Source organism: Macaca thibetana, chromosome 4 (assembly GCF_024542745.1).
Source record: "Macaca thibetana thibetana isolate TM-01 chromosome 4, ASM2454274v1, whole genome shotgun sequence".
Taxonomy (NCBI): Eukaryota; Metazoa; Chordata; class Mammalia; order Primates; family Cercopithecidae; genus Macaca; species Macaca thibetana.
In genome coordinates this window covers 22,638,462-22,666,035 of record NC_065581.1, presented here as the reverse complement: position 1 = coordinate 22,666,035, position 27,574 = coordinate 22,638,462, and the positions used below count along the sequence as shown (strand labels likewise).

At 37.6% G+C, this 27,574-nt stretch overlaps 2 long non-coding RNA genes across 9 annotated transcripts in view; one reads left to right on the top strand and one right to left on the bottom strand.

Annotated features, from left to right (window-relative positions):
- Window positions 1-19,836, top strand: part of LOC126953009 (uncharacterized) — a 64,209-nt gene extending 44,373 nt beyond the window's left edge. The window contains exon 2 of the long non-coding RNA XR_007725105.1: window positions 19,294-19,836. This is a non-coding gene — a long non-coding RNA (uncharacterized LOC126953009). The remainder of the gene's footprint in view (window positions 1-19,293) is intronic.
- LOC126953003 (uncharacterized) lies at window positions 217-27,574 on the bottom strand. Of its 8 annotated transcripts, XR_007725089.1 has the most exons (6): window positions 25,986-26,659; window positions 17,992-20,116; window positions 15,906-16,080; window positions 9,952-10,077; window positions 3,187-3,274; window positions 217-691 (listed from the first exon to the last, which is right to left on the bottom strand). It is a non-coding gene; the product is annotated as an uncharacterized LOC126953003 (long non-coding RNA). The 8 variants fall into 8 exon arrangements; XR_007725092.1 differs by lacking the exons at window positions 217-691; window positions 3,187-3,274 and adding an exon at window positions 7,347-9,575; XR_007725090.1 differs by lacking the exons at window positions 217-691; window positions 3,187-3,274; window positions 9,952-10,077 and adding an exon at window positions 27,056-27,574 and having other exon boundaries at window positions 12,062-16,080; window positions 25,986-26,375.

Below are 27,574 nucleotides of genomic sequence, written 5' to 3'. Positions count from 1 at the left end.
ACCTCCTATGTTATGTATCTATCAGGATGGAGGAAGAATGTGCTTTGATGTCAGTAATGACCAAGACAGGGTGCCACCAAAAAGACAGTTACCAGTTTGCAGGCTCAACTGCAGTGTGTCCTCGAGAGTATCAAAAGATCCAAAATTTGTGTTACAGACAAAAGTAGAACATATTCTAAAACTTCAGGAAAAGTACCAAAACAAGAAAAAAATGAATTTTCCACGAGATAACTCTATTTTTATATGATTGAATGGGTACAGTATTCTTTTGTGTACATAGAGTAAGCTTCAGTTTCCTCTATTCTGTAAATAAATAGCACACTAATTGCAGATAACCAAAAAACAGAACCAAGTAATTCAAATTGGCACAAACAAGAAAGACAATATCAAACTATGGTAGATTAAACACTCCAGAGTGTTCTTCTTTCTCTGTCAAAATATACATATATATTATCTATAGTATCTGTAGATAATATAGACATAAATAAATATGAGTCCCATGATATTTGACTGTTTCTTTCCTTGTAAAGAATGTCAGATATCTATAATTTATGACACGCCACGATTGTTTCATTGGTTGCATTTTCTTTGAAATTGAAGTGAAACTTCTGAAGAGGAAAACTTGATAAATTCACGGTAAGTTTCTACCTCCGGTTAAGCATTGCAATAATAATTCATGGATAAACAACAGCTGCAAAAAACATTAAGATATTATGAGTATATGAGTGTGGGAGTGTGTGTGTTTTAGTAATTGGGAATTGTTGGTCACATTAAAAGCCCATGTTATTACAAACAGGAATTTCACTACAAGGCACCGTAATGCAAAGGTATGAAGAAAATCTATCCAAGAAAAGAGAATCAGACTTGCCCACTTGTTAAATCAGAAATAAACTCTCTAAGAGAATTCCAAGGAAATTTCCTTGGAAAGATAATTCCCCAGGAAAAGGTTGTATTTCCTGGAAAAACCAAGAGAACTAAAAAAATTATTGTAAATGCAAGTAGAATCTTGTTACTTAGAACATAAGCCTGCCATCAAAACTCTATTTTTGTTTAAGTAACAGTTAAGAGTGCAATCAGCAACGGGGTGCCAGCAGCCAGAGTTGTCTGAGGGGATGGCCATGGGCTTCAGAGCATGGGCCAAGAGAGAACAAAAACACAATGTACAAAGAAAAGGTGTTATCAAGTATCAAGAGGATGGTCCAAACGAAGCATCAGACTAAAAAGGCAGGCACAAAGTCAGACTCCAGTCCCAAGATAGTAGGGTGCAAACTAAAGAAACTGGAGTACAACTCTCAGGTTCAGAACATGCTTGCTGATCTGGTGGCTTTCATAGGCTGCTTTTAACATCAAGCCTGGGTGGGGAGGAAGTTATTAAGGCCACTCTGGTTCATCCAACATGATGAACACATCATCTGATCTTATTTTAGTTTTACATATGTGGAAAAACAGAATAAAATAAATAAAATCTGTGCATGTGTGTGTGTATGTGTAGCATGTGCACAAATACACATATGCATGTTTGCAACCATAGCTAAAATCATAGCCCGAGGGCACCTAAGTGCAAACCCCTTCAGGCCAGAGTCTGCAGTGTGTGTTGTTGTTGTTTTTAATCTTTATATTTCTAGCCTTGAACACATTTTATATATTACAGTATATGTTTAACAAATGAATGAGGAAGAACTTTTGTCTCTTTCATTAAAATGTGTTTTGCAATTCTATTTATCAGGGATAAAGAGTTGTACTTAAACACCTGGATGTCAAAATACTATAATTGATTGCAATATTATCAAAAGTCATCACCATCTTTTTAATCTTAAATCTACTTTTATAAATTAAAAAATTCTATACAAGTTATCCTGTGGAATGTGGGAGTGCTGAAGAGAGATAGAGAGAGCCATCTGGGGAGTCAGAAATACTCTACTTCTTGATCTGACAGGTCGTTACATGGGTATCTACATGAGTACAATTCATCAAGTCAAACACCAGATCTGTGCATTTGACTGCATGTAACTCATACTTCCAACAATAACATTGTGTAAACCAAATAGAACGTATCTTTTGGCCAAACCTGGAAAAAAATCTGCTTTTATCAAAAGAATTCACTGCAGGAATAATTTGGCTTCACTGAAAGAGTATTGCAGAGGTAGATTCCCAAATAAGTATCTGGGGATGGAAAGCAGAAAAAGGCTTTTGGAACTAAAAGCTTAATTGAATTCTGCATAAGCATGAACATAATGAACACATCATATAATAGTCACTTTGCAAAAGAGCTATCAGTATGCTTTCTGGAATCTTCACTGATGTAACATGAACTCACCCCATGCTCACACTCTCACCTTCTTGAGATTTAGCCAGGTCTTCTGTTCACTCCATGGCAGGGAATAATTTTAGAGGTAATTTGGCTGTGGTTGAGCACAAAAGGACTGAGCCTGGCTGTTACAGAGACTGGCCCTCTGCACCTATCTGTTAGCTTCAGTACCTATTCCTTGTTTATTTTTTGTATTTTTCAGAGTGATCTAGAACCAAGGTTTTGAGGACTAGCTCCAAGTTTGTGTGAGAGGATACAGCACAGTCCCTAAGACTGAGCAGTCCTGGGGCCAAAACCCTGTTGAGCATCTTTCACTGCCACCAGGTAGGAATGGGGAATGATTTGTTTAGCATTCAAATGATCACATAATACCAGCAGCACAGAAAGTTATCATTTCTTAGTTCACTTGCATAGCATTAAGAAAAAAATTAAATAAACAAATATGGATTATTTTTACAATGAATGCAATCTTCTTAGACTAATAGCCAGAGAAGAGCTATGATTGTTGTATGTCGAAAAATCCCAAATGGCAAAATGTAATTAAAGTTAGAACTGTTGAACAAATAAACCTGTTAAATACATAATATTACCAGGCAAAATAGCTATGTGTTTATCATTTTGCCACTGTAATTACATTCACTACAACTCTTCATGCATATATTAATATCTCACTGACATTATAGAGGCTAAAATATAAATTGCAGAGCACTGAGCCTAGTTCCATCCAAAAAGTTTGAAATCATGGTAAAAATGCTTGTCACTAAAAAACAAAAACAAAAAGGCTTTGTATTTAATATTACTACTAATTGCTTTACTGAGAAGTAAAAGATTCTTATAACTACATGTGTACTGGTTTCAAATGAAGAATCACGACATACCTCTACGTGGGCATCTGGTTTGAAAAATTATGATATTCTTTATCTTGGGTCTCTTGGAGCATAAGGCGCAGAACTTGTTCAATTTGACCTGAAAAAGGAAATACCCGGAAATGAACCTAAGTTGCTATTCCTACATTAATAGTAGACAAATATTTTTAAGTAATCTCAACTAATTTCCAAGATTATGAATAGACTGTAATTGGATAGATGTCAGTTAGAGTGGGTGTGTTAGTTATTAAGAGTCAGGAGAGGTCAGGAAATTAATTCCCATGGGATGAAACTCTGTATCCAAAAATAAGCAAGAAGAGGCTTTGAAATGATTTCCAAAAGTTTGACAAAATCAGTGCCAAAGATTGTATGGGGGGAAAAAAAGATTACACATAATGAATAGTAAAATAAGAAAGAGGCAGAAAAAGAGGAAGGGAAGGAAAAGGAGAAAGAAAACCAAATAATTTGTGAGTACAGAACATACAATGAATCCTCATTGCTGAGTTAATAAAATACTGTCTTTAGCACCAATAAATTACAGAAACAGGGATTGGAAAGCTTTAATAGAAATCACAAGCCTTTAAAAATAACACTGGCAATAATTAAAAACCTTTCCCTTAAAAGCTTCCTATTGTTAATTGGTTTACTTTCATTTAGATATAAATTAATTTCCACAAATTAATTTTTACCATTAGAATAGCCTAAAAACATGGAAAGCCTAGAAATTGACAGAGCAGGGTCAATATATTGAGCAAAGTAATGTGATGGTGCATAATCTCTATCATGATTAATATCTAATCATAATCATCATCATTTTTGGAGGGCCATTTTTCATCATGATGGCTGCACTTTATTTTGAAATTATTTAAGAGAATTAAATATTTTGTAAAGTGAAAATTAATGTGTCTTTATTCATGACTGAGTGAACCATTACAAATGTTTTTCAAATTCCGTTCTTTTAAAATAAATGCCATGAATGGTCATTTAAGTTAGTCACCATACCTATTTTTCCCATGACATAACGACTACAGCTGCCCTAATGAGTCCAATCAAATGGCTATTGTGCTTGTGGTTTGGGAGTGTGAAGTTCTGTTTCCTCACATTTGGATTTTAATCAAATCACTAATTCAAGCCAGGCCACTGAAACACCTACCAATTTTAAGAAATTCAAATTACTCTCCTTTTGTGATGGATTAAAACTTAAATCATCTTGAAGGATATCACCCAACCAGTTAATTTATATATTTGAGAATAGGGAGTACAAATGGATCATCTCAAAATGAAAAATATTGTATGACAATTGGTCCTTACAACTCAGAGGTATGCACACATGCGAGACACAGATTTCATCTCTCCTTAAACAAGTCATTGTTTGTTTAAGCCTTGGATAAAAACCAAGATTTTTAATATCACTGGTCAAGGCCCTGACCATCATTCTAGCCTCATTCCCGGCCCTGTCTCTCTAATACATTGTGCTGCTGCAATGCCAACTGATTTAGGTTCCCAAATACTCAATGCTACGTTATCCATGAGCATTTGTATGCACCATTCTCTTTTAATGGAGCAATTTCTTACTTCTTCAACTTGTTATCTCCTGCATCTTTTCCTTCAAACCTCATTTGAAATATCAACTCATCCAGGAAGACTTGTCTGATGCTAAAAGCTCATTTAGATGCCCTTGTCAGGGTGTTCATAGGCTAATCACTGGTTTGGTAAGTCTCCATGATGGGATTATATGCTATTGAAGAATAAAGAGCTGTGTTACTAATCTTCAATTCCCAGGACTTGCCATATACCTGATGTATAGCTGGATGTCACTAATTCAAGCAAGTTGAATAAAGGGATAAGCCAGCAGAAGTAAAAAGAAGAGGAGGAAAGACAGACTAAATGAAAAGCAATGTCTGTTCTATAACTGTCATATACCACTCTATGTCAAAAACCACTTTATGCTTGTACTAGTTTGCGCTTTAAAATGTTTTTAAACACTCTTACATATATTGCCCACACAGTACACTGGACATCTTCTTGAGCTTGATATGAGGAACCTGCAGTTTAAAGAGATTTTAAAGATTTGCCTAAAGGCAAACAGGGAGTGAAATACAGGATTGGAACTAGGCCTTATCACACCTCATCACAGCTTCCTTCTGACACGTTGCAGTGTTACAGTGTGCTGTGTGCTTCAGAGCAGGCGTGCACTAGGAAGGGGAAGGGGTAGCAGGAAAGTGTGTCCCCAAAACATGTCTTCGGCCACAATACTTTCATCTAATAAATACAGAGAGAAAATATCTCTTCCTACTTTGAGTACATTTAACCTCAGAGCAAAACTAGATGACCTGGCTAAATGAGTTGGGGGACGGATTTTCGGGAAAACGGGCAGAGATGTACAAGCCTTGGTGGTGGTAACCAGGATTCCACGTAGCACCTTCAAATAGTGCAGTACTGAGTCAGAGCTATCCTGAACTTGGGGAATTCCCTGTGGAATGCACAAGGTGCAAAAACAGGCAATCAGAATAGGTTTAACTTTATCAGCAATGAATGAGTTCAGGCATGGAACAAAAATCCGGGCCAGATCACTTGGCTGCTGTCACAGAGAGACCATGTAAATGCAGGTCATTGCTGAAAAGAAGTGGTCTGAAGTCTTTCCAAGGTGCTGGCAGTTTCTGAAGAGCCGTATCCACAGAGGTACCGATAGAGAGGCCTGTGAGATCACCCGGTGGCAGAGTGCAACTATTTTCAATTATTTTTTGAGGATAAGGCCCAAACTCCCAGCTCCCTTTCCTGGAGTACCTGAGCTCGGCAGCCCAGTGGACATGTGCTTCTCTCTGCAAGGGATACGTGGAAATAGGAATTCTCTTCTCCTTTTGGAACAGTGGATTTCTTCCCTTATTTACTTGGGAAAAAAAAATACCTCTGCTTCCCACCCATTTTGGAGGAAAGACTCCAGTGGGATATGGGGTCACCTAACCCAGAGGAAGCTATTCCAACCTGAACAGCCTTGTGCAATATGCACAAAGTCCTTCAATAGACATTGGATGTCAGCACAAGCCTTACTTGAAACCAAGTCCATGTTCACTCCCTAATGACCACAAGAAGGAAGGAACTGAGAGGGTTCCTTCACTTGCTAACTGCCTATGTGATATTGGCCATCTTGTTTCATTCCCCTATGCCCCGAAAATCTCAGCCTTCAACCCAGAATGATACCCTATAGCAATACAGTGCTGAGACTACAATGCTGTGAATAATTTTGAGGTATTTACTTACAGATCATTCAGAGAAGCAATGGAGGGAACAGGTGAATACAGGCAAATGTGAAAAACAACCAGAAGCTCTCAAGGGGCTAAAGATAAGTCCTGGGAAGTTTCTTCTTATCAGAAAAAAAAGGAAGTAGAATTTTTCTGCTTTTGCTGTGTATGAGTGCATAAACATTTTGTTACCTGACCATAAACCTACCTTGAAATGTGATCAGCGTCAATTCTACCCAAGGATAGTGTCTCAATGGGCTGTTATATCCAATATTAACATGAATTTAGTATCTTTAGGGACACAGATTGCCATTCATCAGAATATTAATTAGAAATGTTTGAACCATGTCATGCTTTACTCTTTTGGTTTTCTGATTGGAATTCATTCTAATAAATTCAAATTGTTTTATCCCTCCACATGGCCACAATACTGGAAAAAGTAAAAACAATCCCCCACTTACTTGCTGGTTACCAAGGGCCTAATGTTAAATATTGCAAGTGCAGACACAATGTTGTTAGCTATTTAAAGGCTATATGCTAGATACATCCTGCAAATAAGTGAATAAATAATATATTAATGCCCTGGGTCCCTTTTTCACCAGAATTATAAGCACAAAAGTGATACGGAGAACTGACAGTAACTTTAATATATGTAAATATCTCAATTGGATAATTCAGGCACAAAAATATATTGTAGCTTGGTGCTTATTAAGTTTATGTTTTATGCATTTCCATTGCAGGAGTTAATATGTTTCTTGGTTTCTATGTTCTCAGATCTCCTACAATACCCGGTCTTTAAAGTGTTATACAAAATATCAGGTATGCACTAATCTATAAAGTTAAAACGTTGCGTTTGTTTATACCAACCACCCCAAAGCAGAGTTCCTTCTCATAATGAGGTGTTTCCTAACAGTGTGATAGAATATTTTAAAATTGTCTTTGACAAGCACATTCTGAGGCTGATTTCTCACAAATGCATGCTGTCTATATCCACACACACTGTGGACCCCACCATGAGCTCTGGGTGGAATGCTCAAAATCTTCTCTCGTTCGATCTCAATGACCTGAGCTGTGGAAAATGTTCCTTAAGCTTGCTGAGGAGAGTTATTTTTGATTTCTTTGGCCGGCATGCTCTATTTTCTCACTTAATGGAAAGGGATGAGAAATGAAACATCTTCGTTTAGCTCTACAATGGACAATTTTCCAGCTACTTTAATACGTTCTGTTTAGAAAGAGAGTCCTGGAAATCATTTCTTCCTGAATTTATAACTTGCTCTGTGTTTTCAGAGTTTTTTATTCAATGTAGCTTTAAAATTAAAATGTGTGAGCTCACTCCTTATTTTCCTAAGACAAATATAACAACTTCCATCTTGGTCATTGAATCCTTTGTGCAGGCAATCAACCAGAGGTCAGGTTTACGATCATGTGGCAAGCATTTGACTAATGAAAAACACGGACCCTTTCTAATCACTGAGGTTTGAAGAGTTTGTGCAATTGTCCCAAGACCTATCAGCTCTAATTTACCTGATTCTGTCTTTCTGCCTTTTCTTCTTTGGTTAAGGGATGATCTATTTTAGTTATTGCATCACATCTGGAAATTATAGAGGTAATAGTATTAGCGTGACTCCTCTCTAAAGGGTTCCAGGTTGAGATTATGTCACTGTATACATTTGGGAGAGAAGGTACTAGGTAGTGGTGTTTTTGAGTAAGAATCTTAGGTTCTAAAGAATGGTTTAGAATTACATTTTGAAAGACATTTCTGTGAATAGTTCATTTATTAATTTTCACCTTACTTCTGGCACTGCCTCTGATGATCATTCAGTTTCCTCTCCTCTTCCTTTATACTCAGCCTCCCCTCCACACAGACCTGTCCCAGAAATCTTTAAGGAACTCAGATATTTAAATAGAGTCAGTGGGTAATATCTAGTAGAAGAGTTCTTTTATCCAGAAATGCTATTTCCATTTATTTTATTGAGGCTACTCCTGCAACTCTCTCTGTAGCAAACAATTACTTAGGCTGTGTGTGAACACGTCCAATAATAGCTGTTGCATGAAATGAAGAGTTGAATAAAGAAGAAGTGCTGAAACAAAGAAGATGGAAAGAATTGAATGGCGAATGTGCCAATAATGAAATGCATAAGCAATTCCACAGGTGAAGAATGGTGAAGCAGAAATGGTGGTTTTGTTTTTGTGACTGTGTTTCTAATTTAATTGAATCAAAGTAACATACGGGATATATTCCTTGCCTGAAGCTCACAATTTCAGTTTGTCAGAGAGATAGGATAGTTACACATAAAAAGATGAAAATAAGGTAGGTAGGGGATAGGAGAGAGGGAGGAGATTAAAAAAGGCTCTAATAAAAAGAATCCAAAGGTGAATGGGTCATTGGTGGCAATTGTTAACAGAAGCTTATCTGGAATATTTCACTTGCACCCTGCACCCATTCAGAGTGAATTGTGCAATTCCTATCGTTGAGGTGGATCAAACTGTTGTTTTTCCCTTTATCCTCATATGTTGCTTTCTGCTTTACTTGTAGCTTATTGAGTGTGTATTCTGTATTGATTCATTATGTTTATGTAGAAGGCTGGGAGGGCCCGTCAGGATTCCATTTAGGTTGCACGTCATGGGCACATCAACACCTGGCAGGTCTGTTCTTCTATCCTCTTGTGTGATCCAGGCAGATCTTTGATGCAGGGAGGCAGGCTCCATGTCAATAACCAGGACCAAAGGTAAACCCAAGGGTGTCATTGTGGTGTGATTTGCAGGTGGCAGGGCAGGGGAAAGGAGAATGCCAATTAAGTACAATACAAGTGTGCTGTGTATACATATTCCTAGTGAGGTTCATAATTCTCAGGGCTTTTAGATTGTGAATAATTGACACCCCTGTAAAGGTGGATCACTATAATTGTCCCCATCACTGAGGAGGAAATTGTCTTGCACTCTGGAAAGGCTCATTTATGCTCTATGTAGCTTTGCTGCATACCCAGTACTTCCCAGGAGTGCTGTGAGGACCAATTACTAATTATCTGGAAGAGCTCTTATGCTCTGATGAGATCCTTTGGAATGCAGGCATCTGTGAAACTGTGATGATACCTTCTCCCTGTTTTCTATCACACTTGGCAAAGGGCTGGGCACTTTTGGTCATCTAATCAACGGTCTCTGAAAAACGAAAGAGAAGGATTCAGGAGAGAGGGCGCTCCACCCAACCATGTTTAGAAAAACAAGACCAAATTAGTTGAGAAGCTAACTTCATGTGACCCTTCCATTTAAATGATTTTTTAAAACCTGAGAATGTTAATGGAAAAAAAAAAAAAGAGAGAGAGAGAAATTTGAGAGAGGCCTTGTGTCCACCAGGTATGCAAACAAGGATAATAAACATTCAGCAGAATATCCACATGAAAAACTGAAAACACTATATAGCAATATCCAACAAAAACAATATATATGATCAAAAGGAAGCACAATGGCATGGTAAACCAGAGCCTTGGTAGTATATGTCCAATGAACATTTGAGACAGATTAAGTGAGAAAATACCTGTCAAAAGGTGAGAAGAGTGTCTGTACATAGTAAATTATCAATAAGTCCATTGTTGCCACAGTTGTTGCTTAGGTCCCAGCATGAAGTAAGTGTTCAGTGAAAAATGAACGATTTCATTCATACCTGGGTGGACAATGATGGACGGAGGGAAGAGTGGTTACTAAGCTCTTCCTCTGATGGTCCCTTGACGACTTAATCCTGTGTATACAAATTCAACATGCATTCTATCACAAGGCCCCAAGTTGTGCAATAAGTTAACAAGGAGAATCCAATAACACCTTCTGATTCTTGTGTCCATTTCTAAAGAGTATCAGATGGGATGGGCATGGGGTGGCTCACGCCTGTAATCCCAGTACTTTGGGAGGCCAAAGCAGGTGGATCACCTGAGATCAGGAGCTCGAGACCAGCCTGGCCAACATGGTGAAACCCTGTCTCTACTAAAAATACAAAAAATCAGCTGGGCGTGCTGGCGCATACCTATAGTACCAGGCTGAGGCATGAGAATCACTTGAACCTGGGAGGTCAAGACTGCAGTGAGCCGAGATCACACCACTGCACTCCAGCCTGGGCGACAGAGTGAGACTCTGTCTCCAAAAAAAAAAAAAAAAAAAAAAAAAGGAGTACCAGATGTATCTGTTTTCTGTAACAGAGTTGGAGAGAGAACTGTGGTAATATGAAGTTTAGAGATGTGCTAGTATCCCATAACTAAAAACAAAAATAAAAGAGCAAACAACTCTCACCAATGCTGCAGTGTACTTCTCTTTTTGTAGGAACATCACCTTCATTCACTTCCCAACAGTCAGCTTTCTTTAAAACACCTTCTGTTCTTCAAGCTCCATTTGTTTTTCCACTGCTACGATTTGGTTTCTACCTCTTTTCTCACAACTGTGCTCACCAAGGCCTCAAGGCTGCCTTCATTAATTGATCCCACAGCCACTTTTTAGCCTTTTCAGCCTTGACTTCCTTGCTGTAGTTGACACATTGTTGGCCCTTTTCAAAAAGTGGAGTTTCCCTCTCACTAGTTGCCTTATATATCATTACTCATTTCTGGTTTTTATTCTGCATTTCCGACTGCTCCTTCCCAGGTTCCTTCCAAGATCTCTTGCTTTCTACTGACATCATTAGTGTCCCTGGCTCTGTGTGTCCCTTGCTCCCTTAATCCACCCTGCAGAGAAGCCCCTAGACCTTCTAACTGCATGTCTTTCCTCCCTCACACATGGTCCAAATCTCTCTTAGCTCCATGACTTTCCCTGAGGGCCTCCCATCTGTACTTTCAAATGTATCATAATTTCTGCCTGGAATACCCACCCACATTCCCATTGGTCTAATTCCTGGTGATCCTTCAGTTTCCAGCTTAGATGTCATTACTTCAAGACATTCCTAATCTTTAAACAACCAAGTCCCTTCACATGAGTTTCCTCCCTTATAACACTGTCATTTGCTTTTAATTACTTGTAAATGTCTGCATTCCCTGACGGGGTAAATTGTGGCATCCTCACTTATGACTTTGTACAATTTGTACCACAAAAAGTTTCAGGGCAGAGAGAGTAAAGAGGCATAGAAATCTCAATCAGGTGCAGTGGTTCATGCCTGTAATCACAGCACATTGGGAGGCCGAGGAGGGTGGATCACAAGGTCAGGAGTTCGAGGCCAGCCTGGCCAACATGGTGAAAACTCACCTCTACTAAAAATACAAAAATTAGGCAGGCGTGGTGGTGGACGCCTGTAATCTCAGCTACTTGGGAGGCTGAGGCAGGAGAACCGATTGAACCGGGAGGCGGAGGTTGCAGTGAGCCGAGATCACGCTACTGCAGACTGGACAACAGAGAGAGACTCCATCTCCAGAAAAACAAACAAACAAACAAAAGAGGCATAGAAATCTCATGTGTGCTCTGTGATCCCTGGTTTGGGACAACTCTGCCCAGTGACTTCACTGTTATTTAATTTGCACAGAAAGAACATCAAGGCCAGCAGAACTGCTATTCCCTAATAACTTGAAAGTTTAGTGAAGGAGAAACTGTGTCTGTGTTATACATCAATGAATTCTCGCTCCTAGCACAGTGCCCGGAATTTTTCAACTGACCATTGCTAAATGTATAAATCCCCCCCATTACCGTGTTCTGGAACTGCACTGTCCCATTTGGTAGTCCCCAAGCCACATATGGCGACCAAGCACCTGACATACGGCTTGAGATGTGCTGAGTATAAAATACACACCAAGTTTAAGACCTGGCAAGAAAACATCTTAGTAATTTCGTATTGATTACAAGATGAAATAACATTTTAGATATATTGTGTTAAATAAAACATGTAATTAAGATTAATATCACCTGTTTACATTTGTGGACTAAATAATTTGCATTTGAGGGTCACAGTAGGTGTCTATTGGATAGCACTATTCTAGACTTTCTTCTGAGACATTGCTCTATATCCAAACATTCACTGAATACCTCCAGGTGATGTCCCACAGACACTAAACGCAATGAAACTGAATTTATAATATTTCTCAATAACTTGCACTTCCTCTTCAGATGTTGCCTCAGATGTTAATGGTTGCAATTCATCTGGTTACCTAAGGCAAAATATTGGACTATTCCTCCACTCTTATTTTGTTATGAAAAGACTCTTCCAATTTTCCCTGCCACAATGCCATTAATATGGCCACTGGACTCGCCAGCATAAATCCCCATCGGCACATCTAGGAGACCTTCTTTGACAAGGCATAAGACAGCCTCTGGCTGTCATCAGATTACAATCTACCTCTTCAGGGTCTCCTCACTCTATTGTCTCACTCACCCCCTCTACTTGATACTCAGAGAAAAAGCTGATATTGACTTCGTATGTTTCAAAAGTATATCTTTACAATACCTTATCATTCTCATATTGCAAATGAAGAAACTAAAGCAGAGAGGTCAAATAATTAGCCCAGCATTTACACCTAAGTGATGGAGCTGGTATTTGAACCTAGACCATCTGACTTTGGTATCTGGGCTCTTAACCAATGCTCTTTATTTCACATCCACAGTAATTTCTATTCTCTGACCATATCAAGATTTCTCACACCTTTGTAGCTTTACAAATGTTGTGTTTTTTTCTTTGCATGAGAACTTCCTCTGTCTCCTCATTACTTTATCCACCAGATCAATTCTTTGAAATCTTTTAAGATGTATCTCCAAAGAAGCCTGTGTGTCAATTTATCAGACCTTACTAGAAATATTTAGCAGTTTTTCTGTGTGCTTGCCTAGTATTTAAAACAATATAAATATTACATGTCTTCCTCATTAGAAAATGTATTTTCCATCTTAAATTTTTACCATCAAGCGCAGTGCTTGACAAATAGCTGGTTCCCAATGAACGTCTAGTGGATTTTTGCCTGCGGGGGTAGAGAGAACAGGGTCATATGAACAGGACAACTTTTGGTCAGGAGGTCTTCAGATTGCTGATTGAGCTGAGATTGTCTGGACTCTTAGATTTCCCATTCTAATTTGAGAAACATTGAACTATACAAGAATGAAGTTCATTCTAGTTATTCTAGGTTATCATTCATGGAGCTATTGTTGACAAAAAAGTCATGAGATTTCAGGGCAGTGTTAGAGCTGAGACCATTTAATAGGTAAAGCCCTAGTTGCACAAAGAAGCAAATTGAGATTAGAAAGATTAATAACTTATCCACAATGACACTGCAAGTTAGTATCAGAGCTTTGCTTAAACCTGCATTTTCTGACTTCTAATCTATCCATAGTTTCTGGCTCTTTCCTATGAACATACAAATGCTAAAATGATTTTATGTGTTTATACACATATACACATATATCTTCACTGCTAATGAACTGTTTCAATAAATGCACGTGTTTGCCTCACGTAAAGCCTGGATGTATTTGTGGGAATTATTAGAACTAATATAAATCCAGTGATTTATACATGAGATCATCTTATTTACTTCTGAACTGTACAAAGAAATTCACAACTTCACTTTTCCCCCAGGAGAGGAAAAAAATCTATCCAGTCAACAGTTTTCCAACAAAAAAGGCAGTGCAAAGGAATCAAGTTTATTGAGTTCTGCTGACTTACTTTTCCCAGTTTTCAATGCTTCCATAACTACCATTATGATAGCATAAAAGCGCTAACATTTTTGTAATAATTGTCCTTTACCACGATTTCTGAAAAATGCTTTACATGCTTTATCACATTCAATCTATAAAACAACCTTATGAGATTGATCACAATTACAATTTCCTATTTTATAGTTGGAGATACTAGAGCCCAATTTAATAAATGCCACAGGGTGATAGAACTTTTAAGTGGCAGAAGCTGCACTTATATTTTAAGTGAATCTGACAACAAAGCTTATGCTTGTAACCACTAATCCAGTCCATGTGTTTTTAACTGTATATTTAATTTTTATCCAAAATGATGGACTCATAGAATTAAAGACCTAGAAATGATATTGGATACTGCCTGATCCCAATAAGTCACTTAATAGAAACACAAAGTGAGGTTCTGGAACATAGGTGAATCAACCTCTCCTCTCCTGGACTTAGTATGCTTACAATTTTTCCATATTTTTCTATATCACACAATAAAGTGCTTTGCATAGTGTACATACTTAATAAATATGGAAGACTGACTCTCATGGATTCTTCCATAACTATATACAGCCACATAAACACATGCATATGCATATATGTGTATCAATGTCTAGCCTATGTGTTTCCAATAATACAGAAAGTTAGAATAATAGTCAGCTTGTCAAAACATAGCAAAAAGGACCACATTTTGGAAAGAATTACAGTATCATTACTGTTGACATGGGTAGAATAGATGAGTGTCCCCTAACTACTGCCTGTCAGGGCCTACTCCTATCTCAGCACTGAGTTTAAATACTACTCAGCCAGCTGCCTGTGGATTTAGCCAACATTGCATGTCAATGCAAAAGTCTGATTGCCCAGATGGTTATTTCTAGGCCCATGACCAAAAATAGTAACTGAGCATGGCTGTAAGGCATATCACCCTACACATAGGCTAGTGGTTTCTTGCTTTCTTCATATATCCCTTTCTGTGCAGAATGGGCATGTAGATGTTAGCTATTTTAATAACTCTCACTAGGAACAAAAAGAGAGAAACAGAAGGATCTGGGCAGCAATCTTCTAAATCTGTGAAAATCTCTGTATTACTTTGCCCCTCATATCTTCAACTGCATTCTTTCTTTCCTCACTGTTATTATTGGATATAGAGTATCCACTCTGTGAACTTCCTTGAGCAAGTTTTTTCCTTCCTTTATGTATCCCTTCTATCATCACCAGCACAGTAACTTTGCACTTGAAAAGCAAAATAAAGAACTGTAACAGACACAAAACAAACAGACCAAACAAACAAACTTCAAATGCTCTGAGGGAAAAAAATGGAAGAAGTTCCAATTTTAAAGTCTGACTAGCCCTTTGCCTGCCCTAAGGTAAGAAAATGCTGGCATAATGCGGAAAATCAGATCTCTGAGGCAGTACTTTTAAACAATTCAACTTGTGACAAGAAATAGAACAACCCTCAAAATTTCATCAGAGCAACTTTGATTAACAATTCTGAATCCCTAAATGGTTAATTAGGAACTCTCTCTGAGGCAAAAACTGGGGAGGCTATAAAGATCTGGAATACCATCTTTGCCCTGACATGCCCTGGGTTTATGGGGAGCCACTCCTGGTTACATATTTGGAAAGAGATCATTTCATTGCCTTGGAGGGGAGCCTTTCTTCTTATAAATTACATTAATTCAGACCTTCGTCGGTCCTTCCTGGTTCTGTTTCAATAAACAAATATAGGAATGAATTGTTCTGAGCTTGCTTTGTTTATTCTAGTTCTTTCCTCCACCAGCTCCCTTTTCTGATTTTTCTAGTACCCTAGGCAGAGGATTTTTACAGGGTAAAATTGTTCCTTTCAATGTTAGCATTTTTTCTTACATTGGAATAACTTGGTTCAGCTACTCTGACCTTGAAGTCCAATCTCCCTTTCCCCCACTGTAAGAAATCATCAGGAGCTGTAAGGTGAACAGCACCAAGTTTCCATTTCTTTGCAATCCATATTGACATGGTGAAGGTTATGCTGGTTCCAAAGGAAAAGGGACAGCCCATCATCCTAAAAGAATGATAGATAAGGATTAGGGTTAATACTGGAAAACATTTAGAAACTGAAAGAAAGACTGCATTCATGACAGAAATAAAAGGGGCCATTCTTTGGCAAAACATAAAACAGCATCTGTTGAAACAACTCAAGTTCTGAGCTGCTTTGCATGGCATCCTTTGTTGCCCAAGGATGGCAGCTTCTCTCAGGCCTTTGAGGACATGAAATGATGACAGATACGGGTCCTGTGCCAGGAAGCAAGAAAAAATCACATTTTGATGTGCAACTACTTGATTCTTAGCCATTTAAAAATACAGAGAGGAGGCTGTCAATTGCATGTAATGAACTGCCTTGGTAACACTAGGTGATTAATTTCCAGCTTTACCCTGCTCTATCATGTACTGTGGAGAGCATATTACCAGAGCTTTTTGGCTACGAGGGAAAGATCAACCCTATGTGTGTAATCTACTCCAGGTGTACCAAAGTGGGCTCTTTGCCTTTTTTCTTTGGCTCAGTACCCTACCCCATTGACATTCTGGTGTGATGCATTGGCTTTTTCTGTGTGCAATGTTTGTAATCACAAAGTCCAGAAAATTCCCATTCGATTCACGTATTTATAGCAATAACTCATTTTTGTCAGTATTTTTAACATTATACTTTTTAGCTATAAAATGGGGAAAACAAAAACACAATTTTGGTCACGCTTTAAACCACAGAACTAAATAGCTGAGGTCACCTACCACTTTAGATTATTAACAAAGCTTTTAATACACACAACTGATTGTAGGTATTATTAGAAACAGAGAGGATGAATGTTTTAAACTACCAAGGTCATTCTCATTAGTATGGTGTAAAAAATAGAAAACATCAAATACATACACTCTTTGCTATTTCATATTTATTCCTAAAACATTTCAGATATATCTGATTAAAGGACTGGTAACTTTTCTTTCTCCACATATGAGGTAGCTAATAGATACCAGCCTTGTTGGGGGAAAAATGGACTTTGTTTTACTGCAAGTAGATTTTATGACTTTTTCTTTTGATGTCTAAACCATGAAACATGCCAGGGCACTTTGTTGTCTGTTTATAGTACCTATGTACACTCTTAATGAGTTGCCAATTTTTACTTCCTTTAAGAGACCCTAATGGTAAAACATTTATCTACATATTGAAAAATTCATTTAAGCATGTTCTGTGTTTCCAATGAGGCACCATCTAATGGTCTTTTTAATTAAATGTTGATTCCAAGGATTTCTCTGTTGTTTAAAGTTATAGTTCAGCTTGTTCATCATGGATTGCAGACTGGGAGACATGAAATTTAATTCAAACCATGATTTTTAAGGGAGGATTTGACTTAAATTATTTTAAAGATAACTTAAAAGGGGTGTACGTACTTAACCCTGAGAACTTAGTGATGACAATCTTAATATTAATTCTGTTTTGGCCTCTCCGTTATAATTCCAGACGTGGAAAGACTTACTAAGTAAGCAAATCTTTGCCAACAAGTTGCTTCATGAAAGAAGGTTATTTTTGTTAATTGACCAGAGGCAGCAATTAGGTAACAAGCTGCAGCAGCTGATGCACACCTATAGGTTGGTAGGTGTCACGGGATCTCAGTTCTATGACACTATGGGGTGGTGTCACCCAATTTGAGGCTCAGCTATTCTTAAGAGGAGTCAAATAATTTCCACTAAAGTGGAAATTACTGGTAGTGGGAGAGGACAATGTTGAGACAATGTTAAGCTGGAGTGAAATTTGTAAAAGAAAGCCACAGAATCGATTCAAACCCAAATCTAGTGTCCGGAGTATGTAGGAAGACGTGGGTATTTGCAGTATAAACTCCATTCTCAAATGGCTTCTTCCCTTAATATACTTGGAAGTCCCTATAGCTGCATCTGGGGTTAAAGAAGCAATATTGCCTACCTGAGTGAAGCATGTCCTTTCTCTTCTTCGGTGAGCTTTCTCCATTTCTGAAGGGAAAAACAAACAAAAAGTATTACCTACTTTCTTTCCCTTACTGCTAAGAAAGAATCTGGTCTTTGATTAGGGAAATCTGTTTCCCTACTCAAGAAGAAACAATAAAAGTCCTTTGTTGCAGTATCCAGTGGACCCTAAGCTGACTTTGTATCAGGGCCCATTTTTACTAATTAATCACCTGCACTGCAGTTCCTTAAAAGTGAGAGTTCTATTGAGTTGGTTAAGGATGTCTTTCCTGTCCCTTCCAGAAGCTTTACATAAATGTCCAACACAATTTTTACTGTTACACTCTCCAAGGATTATAATAGATGGTCACTTTAGGTATGGTTTTCCAGAAACTCCCCTTTCTGCATGAGCTAAAATATTAAATGTACAAAAACGATTATGTTGGAAATGCTGTACTTCAATGCTTAGATGTACTTACATTAAAACTAAAAGATCACTGGGTTGGAAAGTGAAGAAAACCATCTTGGTCCTGGATGAGACTGTGTCAGAACCTGGAACAATCTTCTCAGGGGCTCATCAACAGAATAAAAACATGTAAAACATCTATCTTTTTTGTTTCTTTAGCCTATGAGATGGCTACTGAAAAGTTCCCCCCAATATGTTCCACTTTATATAAGAAATTGCTCTCAATATAAGAAAGATTTACTGAAATATTAATAAAATTTTAGAGAAAAGGAAAAATAAAGAGATAATTATGTAAACAATAGAGCCGGTAAGAGGCAGGAAAGCATCTCTAAAATCCTAGCAAGACCCTTAGGCTAAATTAAATAGTACTAATATTTATTGAGCATTTTGTGCCATGTACTTTACATATTTAATCTCAATTAGCATTCTTAATAATCCTATGAGGTAGATATTATTATTCTCAATTTTAGAGATAAGGGTCTGGGACTCAAAGAGTATAGGAAACTAACCTCAGCAGTTGTTAAATGGTAGAAGGTGACACTGAATCCAAGTCTTCCTAATTCCAGAATCCACATTCTCCTCCCTCCACCACTTGGGCTCCTGGGCAACAGAATTAAGTGAGCAAATGCTCTGTGCAACTATTCCACAAAATTGTTTTTCTCTGACTTGGGATTATTTAAGAGTCAGGTCCCATCCAATATCAATGTTTGGAAAGTCATGGGCAAAGCCAATCTCAGATGCAGTACTTACAAATACTCAAGTTCAGGAGACTGGTGTGTTGCAGGGTTAAAACCGGGATCCTGGTTTACCTTCATCTCCAACTCTCTTCTCCCTCAGGATGAAGGCTCAGATCAGTTTCATCTATATGATATGCCTGCCTGACCTGGAGAACTTGGCGTTAAAGGAAATGTGTTTATCAAATGTGTCATCTTATCCTTGGAAGGCAACTAAGGATCAGAGCACAGCTGCCTTGATTTGTTTCATCGAGTTATTCCGTTGCAGTTACGTGGAACATCAAAAAATGTCAAGAAGCCTAAAACGTGGAAACTTGTTTAATTCTCTCCAGCAATGGCACTAACCAAAGCAAACGAAACTTTGACAGAAGAAAGAAGCAATTGTTTAGCCTTGTCATGTCCTCACAGTTAATAACACAAAGGGTATATTCACAGTGCAAAGATACTTTCCCTTTCTCTCAAAATAGGAGACAACATATTGTAAGATATTTTACAGACGTCCTTCCTCATAGAACTCTGTAAACTCTACTGGCTCAAGAACAAAATCAAAGTTTCAATTCACAGAACCGATTCATCTTGCATTTTAGGTACTCTAATGATATATTTGTACTGTGTGTTGCAACCTATAGAAGAAATGTACTTCTTCATTTTTCCTGTTTGCTGATGACAGATACCAGTGGCTTACCTTTTGGTCTGTGAAACAATGATTTCTTTTCAAATTTGAAGTCTGAATAACTATGCACCACAATAGCTGCCTTTGACCCAGAATTTTTCTCTAATCATTATCTTCCAAAGAATTTTTCTGCAGTTTGTTATCCTCTAAGTTCTGAATCACATCTGAAACCTGTTACAACTTAAACTTCTGGCTCCCACTCTTAAGGACTTGCTGTTTCATCAAATCTTCTCCATTTTTCCATCAGTGAAACCTAAAATAAATTCAAAATCATAAGAATGTAAAAGAAAACCTAATGTTCTGTATCATGGCATAATTTTACTTGGAGAAACCAAAATATCTGAAGGTGAGTTCTTCAAATCTTAGGTGACAACAGTTAACTTACTATAAGCAATAGAAAAATTTAAATATTAGAACAAGTGCTACAAAAGAATGTACATTTTGGGACAGAAACCTCCATATTGGTAAATCTGCCACCCTTCTGAATAATAAATGATTTGATTTTACCTCCTCAAGAATCACTCCACTGTGCTCCTCTTTGGAGACTTCTGGGGCATTGTTACAGTTTTGGTTAGAGTAGAAAGCAATGATATATAAATGTATTCTTTGATTAATAAAAGTATTTTATAATTTTATATGTATGCCCAACTCAGATGTTACATTACAAAACATCATTACTGGCTGAGTGCAGTGGCTCACGCCTGTAATCCCAGCACTTTGGGAGGCCAAGGTGGGTGGATCACCTGAGGTCGAGAGTTTGAGACTAGCCTCACCAACATGGAGAAACCCCATCTCTACTAAAAACACAAAATTAGCCGGGCATGGTGGCACATGCCTGTAATGCCAGCTACTCCAGAGGCTGAGGCAGGAGAATCGTTTGAACCCAGGAGGCGAAGGTTGCAGTGAGCCGAGATCGCACCATTGCACTCCAGCCTGCGCAACAAGAGTGAAACTCTGCCTCAATTAAAAAAAAAAAAAAAAAATCATTAGTTCATAATAAAGTTTCAAAATAAGCAAAAGTATGTATTTGCTTCACTTTGACAGTTCTCATTAGTTTAGGGACTCCTTTTTATATCAGCTTTCAGATATGATTCCTTGTCAGGTTAGAATGTTTGTGTAAAAATCTAAATCCAAAACTCAAGTAGAAACACTATTTTTACAAACTATACTCCGCATCGGGATCTATGTATTGTATCCCAATGCATGGTAGAGTTCCTTATTACTTTTGACTATGTTTATACATATGAAATCAACCGCATCATTGCCTCTTTCTTCATTCTGACCATCCTAACCATTGGTGTGGTCTGCTGTGTGATTGATTTGGTTTCCATAATTGATTGCTATTCATTGGCCAGAATGAATGACTCAAGCTCACATTGTGTTCCAACTCATCAACAGAGAATAGTTAACATCTACTTTGGAGCACAATTTGACTTAATTAATAAATATTGCATTTTAGCAATTGTCTGGTAAGGGATTTATTTCTACAAGCTCAAACCTACTGCTAATTTCAGAGAAAAACTTCAGACTACAGAAGCTTCAGATCCATGTCTAAACACAGGAAATAGGCCAGGCATGGTGCCTCATGCCTATAATTCCAGCATTTTAGGAGGCCGAGGCAGGTGGACCATTTGAGCTTGGGAGTTTGAGACCACCCTGGGCAACATAGTGAAACCTCATCTCTACCAAAAATACAAAAAATTATCCAGGTGTGGTGGCATGTATCTGCAGTCCCAGCTACTCAGGAGCCTGAGTTGGGAGGATCAGTTGAGCCCGGGAGGTCCAGGCTGCAGTGAGCCGAGATCACGACACTGCACTCCAGCCTGGGTGAGAGAATGAGACCGTGTCTCAAAAGCAAAAGCAAAAGTAATAACAAACAAACAAACAAAAACAACAACAACAACAACAAAAAAAAAAAAACAGGAAAAAATGCACCTGATCAAAAAAAAGAAGAAAAAAAGAAAAAATCTAATTAAAATGCATTTATTGACCCTACTTTGTTATAGTTTGCTCTATGTTAATGTATACGTATACACATTTTAAGTCATTCTTCAATATTCACCATCTTTAGGAACATACTTTTGAAAATGGGTAACAAACTCTCTTAAAACTGCTAATGGAAGATGCCAAAGAAGAAGAGGACTCCTCGCCTCCAAATGTGGGAGAAGGCCTTAAAGTCCCCTTCTGTAACTGAGAAGCAGAATACTCCCATTGTGTTAGGTTGCTTGGCAGCTGCAGCTGCCACTCAGACTTCTTATCCACACCAAGCACTTCCAAATACAGGAAAGAAGTTAGACTTTGTTTCTCTACCCTATTTGGGTAATAATTAAATGTTTCAACTAGAAACCTCTTCACTCTGGCATCTGAAGCATTATTTTAGTGTCAGCTTCTCTCGAAAGGGGCACACATGCACACACACACGCACACACATGCATGTACTCATACTTGCTATTTTTTTTGTCAAAATGTTTACTACGTTATGGGAAAAAAACTTTTTCTCTTTTCTTGAAATAAAATTAATTTCTTTTGTTTGTTGTGTTTTCCTTCAAAATGTCAATTTGAACATTTTTCACTACTCTTCTGAAACAATTATTCTCTTTAAATCACAATTTGTACTAAAAAGGCTCTTCGCTTGACAGATGTGGACACTAAAAAGGAAACTAATTACTTCAAAAGCTATGTGTAAATAGAAGGCAATTTGTAAGCATCCCATGTGAAATTAAAAGCCGCCATGCCTATCAGACCTTGGGAAAACTAAAGGACCTTCATATCCCATAATAGAACTTAGAAACAGTAAGTGCCTCTTACTACTTGTGAGCATGCATTTCAGCCACAATAAAGTAAACTAGTCAAATGAGTATTGATAATTAACACATTTAAAAGCATTGCAAAAAATATAAATATCTACTATTTCAATGGCTATTCCAACCTAGGCACTATTTTCAAAACTGTGCAAGAGTAGTGTTGTCATTACTAATTTGATCAATATACCCACCTCTGCAGATTATTTAAAAAACAAAAACAAACCGAGTCCAGGTAGATAGGTTAATAGAAAAGTATTAACCAGTTAATTTCCATTACAAGACAATACATAAGAAACATTGTGTGTTTTTATTAAGCCAAACATAGATGCCTAGATATAGTTACATATACATCTAACACTTTCTATCTGCTGGTCTCAATTTATCTGATGCTCAAATCACCTTGTGTGTACTGCATATACCATATTGTAGCTTCTCAAGTGTTGGAGTACTTGAAACTGTCATGTGCTTTCATTTAAATTTTTAAAAATTCATGGACATAACATACATAAAATATACCACTGCTAGGAAGGAGTCACCTAGTATTTGAAAATCATAATCAACCAGGTGCAGTGGCTCACATCTGTAATCTCAGCACTTTGGGAGGCCAAGGTGGGCAGGTCGCCTGAAGTAAGGAGTTCAATACCAGTTTGGTCAACATGGTGATACTCCGTCTCTACCAAAAATGCAAAAATTAGCCAGGTGTGGTGGTGTGTGCCTATAATCCCAGCTACTGAGGAGGCTGAGGCAGGAGAATCTCTTGAACCCGGGAGGCAGAGGTTGGCAGTGAGCCAAGATCGTGCCGCTGCACTCCAGCCTGGGCAACAAGAGCAAAACTTTGTCTCAAAAAAAAGAGAAAATCATAATCAATAACATTGAATTGCTGAAGCTCAAATTCAGATAGTAGTAGATGAAAACAGGCTAAAACTTATAGCATAACAAAAGATGAATTTGGCAGTGGATTTATCCTGTGGCAGTGGTTCTCAAAGCATGGCCAGAGAACCACAGGGTTTCCTAAGACTCTTTAAAGGTTCGAGAAAATCCAAACTATTTTTATAATAAACCAAGATGCTAATTTCTCTGTTTCACTCTCATTCTCTCACAAGTGTACAACAGAGTTTTTCAGAGGGGTTTTAACGTGTAACATTAAAACAGAATGTTTAGAGAAGCAAATCTAAGAATCTAGCTTTCTATTAAGCCACACAATAAAGAAATTTGTAAAAATTTAAAACAATGTTGTATTAGTACATTTTGTGTTGCTTACAGCAGAATATCTAAAAATTTATTTTAAAGGAAGTTTATTTAGCTCATGGTTCCACAGGCTGAGGAGTTCGAGGGCATGGCCCTGGCTTCTGGACAGGACTTTCATGGCACATCACAACATGGTGGAGAAGGGCAATGGGAAAGTAGACATGTATGAAGTGGAGAAAACCTAAGGGCATCCCGGCTTTATAAAAACCCACTATCACAGGAACTAATTCATTCCCATGAGAACTAATTCAATCTTTCAAGACCGAGAACTCAGCCAGGCGTGGTGGTGTATGCCTGTAATCTGAGCTACTCAAGAGGATGAACCGGAAGGATCCTTTGAGCCCAGGAGTTCAGGGTTGCAGTGAGCTATGATTGTACCCCTATGCTCCAGGTCGGGTGAGAGAGTGAGACCCTGTGTTTAAAAAAAAAAAGACTGAGAACGCACTACCACCAGAAGAGCACAGAGCCATTCATGGGGAATCCACCTCCATAACCCAAATACCTCCCACTAGGCCCCACTTCCCAACACTGGCACATTGAGGATCAACATGAGTTTTGGTGGGGACAAACAAATTATATCCAAACCATAGCAAATGTCACTCATTTTTTTGTTGTTTTGAAAAAGATAGTTATTTCCTATTAAAATATACCATTCGTGTCAAGATGCAATGGGATTATTACTGTCACTTTAAAGTGAATTAGTAATTAAATAGTTTTAAATTTTTCTATTTTAATTTCTAATATAAATATTGAGAGATACGACCCACATTAACAAAAGCTTTCTTTTTTGGGGGGAGGGGGTGATTCTCAAAAATTTCCTAGCATGTAAAGAAATCCTGAGACCAAAACATTTGAGAGTGCTATTTTATAGCATTGGAATCTCAATTCATTTCTAAAGCCTCAGTTACTAATGCTGCCAGAATCAAAATGAGAGTGGCACTTCTTATAAAATTCTCCCAAATTATAATTTGGAAAGATTAGATCCATATTTCTTGTATTGATGGTTAATCAACAAAATACAGCTAACAGAGTAATTTTAAATATAGGATTTAATATGGTTAATTCCGCCTGGTCCATTCCTGGACCACCGCTCTTCCTGAGGACCTAGCTTTGCCATTCAACACCAGTCTGCTAGGAGGCATATTGCTTGGTGTATATTACATGCCCAAAAAGTGTTTGCTGACCATTTGTTTTAAACCTACTTCCTCATTAAAGTCTATTTGACTATTATCAAGTTTATTCCTTGTTTTGACTTCATAATTATCATGATGGTCAGCAAATCAAGGTTAACAGGCATTGGTGTAGTGGTCAACCCAGTCCCCCCCAGAACTATCCTGGTTAAGCTGAAATCCTTACTCTAACACTTGCTCTTGTGTGAATGTGAACAAGTGCTTAAACTTCTCGGCACCTAAATTACCTCATCTGAAAATTATGAATACAAATAATACCTTCTAATGACTTTGTTATGCAGATTAAATAAACTAACACTTGTAAAAAACCAAAAACTGAGCTTAATAAATAATAAATGCTATATAAGGATCACTAAATAAAATATCACCTAACTCAACTGCTGTTCAGAGCAAGTGCATGGATAACTGTGATTTGGTTATCAGAGAAGCTTCCCAGAGTTTTGATATTTAAATAGATGCAGATGCCTGAACTCAAAAATTCCCATGACTAAAAGTTAAGAGTAGCAGGTTAAACATGAGCAGCAACCACAAACACACTGAAATACTGAGAGGAGAAAGGCCATAAAACCTCAAAATGTAGACACAAAATCTTATTAGATGCACCACAGAGAAACCCAAACATATTCAACTAACAAAAATGAAATTAAATAACCAATTTCAGCAAAAAAAAAATAGAAAGTTGGGCCAAGTCTTCTACCTAATTTGAGTTTGTTCTTAATTGATACGAATGCCAGCATAGTTTTTAAATCATCACCTTAATAGTGTCTTTACAATTCTAGCTACTCTTTAGAAAGTGTCCAAAAATAATGAACACATAGAATCATGTAATGCAGTCTAGCTAAAAGCAAAGAAAGAATTAGACAGTTTATAGAACACTCACCCCTCAGCTTCCGCAATTTCATGTGGGTTGATTTTCCAACTTATATTTTCCAACAAGATGAAATCCCTCTTCTACTTGCCAGACTCTAAGTCCCAAAGATGCAGACGTACGCAGAATGGATGGACCGTCCTCACCAACATTGGAGTGTGCTCAATTTCCTGCAGTTTCATTATCATTATGCCAAATATCCCAGCCTCTGAGCTTGTTTATGACAAATGGCAATGAATAACTTCCAATTTTCTTTATAGCTTTGTTTTGTTCTTTTCCTTTAAGTTTATATGAATTCAAATAACTAGATAGGACGAAGCATGTTACCAGAAAAGTTTTGTTCAATGAGCTTTGATACCACATCTCTTCAATTATTCATATTTCACTCACATGGAATAAGATCTGGAAAATATAAATTAAAAGACATAATTGGAAAAAAAACAGACAGGGGAATTTCCCTTGAAATGGATCACAGACTAAAACTTGCTAAAACTTTGTCACAGAAACATATTCTAGTAACGGGATGGAAAATCCTCTGGTCTGTTCCATCTCAAATGGTCACACTAGAAGGAAAGGTGCATGTATTCCACAGAGCTCACTGCTGAGGAAGCTCATTTAACTTTATAACAATATTCATCTGACGTTATCAGTAGGAAGCAACATATTGGTCTTTAGATAAATAAAATACAATAATAAATAAAGAGCTAAACATTGCTCTTCAGATGTAGTTCTTTAAAGCAATGAATTTTAAAAATCTGAAATGGAAATACAAATATTGAAGTACCTACAAACTTAGAAAAAAAAAATCAAGCTTTGAGATTTGCAAACAAAATGCTTGAAATGAATTATGAAATCCCAACATGTAGCTTTTCCCTGTGGATGTTTAGGCAGGAAAATTCCAAGTAAGGAAAGTCCATTTCTGTGATAACCATCAAATGTCTTTTGGTTTATCTTATTTATGACCGGAGGCCTTGCCATTCAACACTGAGTATCATTCTGTTTAGGTTTCCACAGTGGTGAGCTGCCATGTTTGGGGAGATGCAGCCCATAATAGCTTATGGAGCAATAAAGGGGCATCTTACGGAGAAGTTCCTCATCCCTTGGCTGTGGTACTGGTGCCTGCACAGCATCTGCCGCCTCCTTAGTCTTGTTACCACACTGAAATTGCTTTGCTTTGTTTCCATGCCATACTGGAAAAGCTCTCAATCATTTCTCCTGCCATGTCTATAGGAAAACAGAAGCAGGCCAATCATGCCCTTATGACATTGCATGACAGGCAAGGTCCATTTTACAAAGCAGTACTGTAAAGTGAAAAGCTTTGAACCCTCTTCCGCCCCTTACTCTTACTCTTAAAGCCAAACTAAATTAAACCTGCAGCATCTCTGCATTTTACCCACTTTTATCAATATTATGGAAAACAGGCTTGAACACCAAATACGACCAAAGATGAAAGAAAGCTATCATTTATTGAGGGGAAAAGAAAAACTGTTTAAGTTAACAGTGATGGGCAAATTAAAGGAGGATTTATTTAGCTATAGAATAATTAACCAAAATGTCTTATTAAATATCTGAAATAAAAACACCAAGGGCCAGCCAAGTGC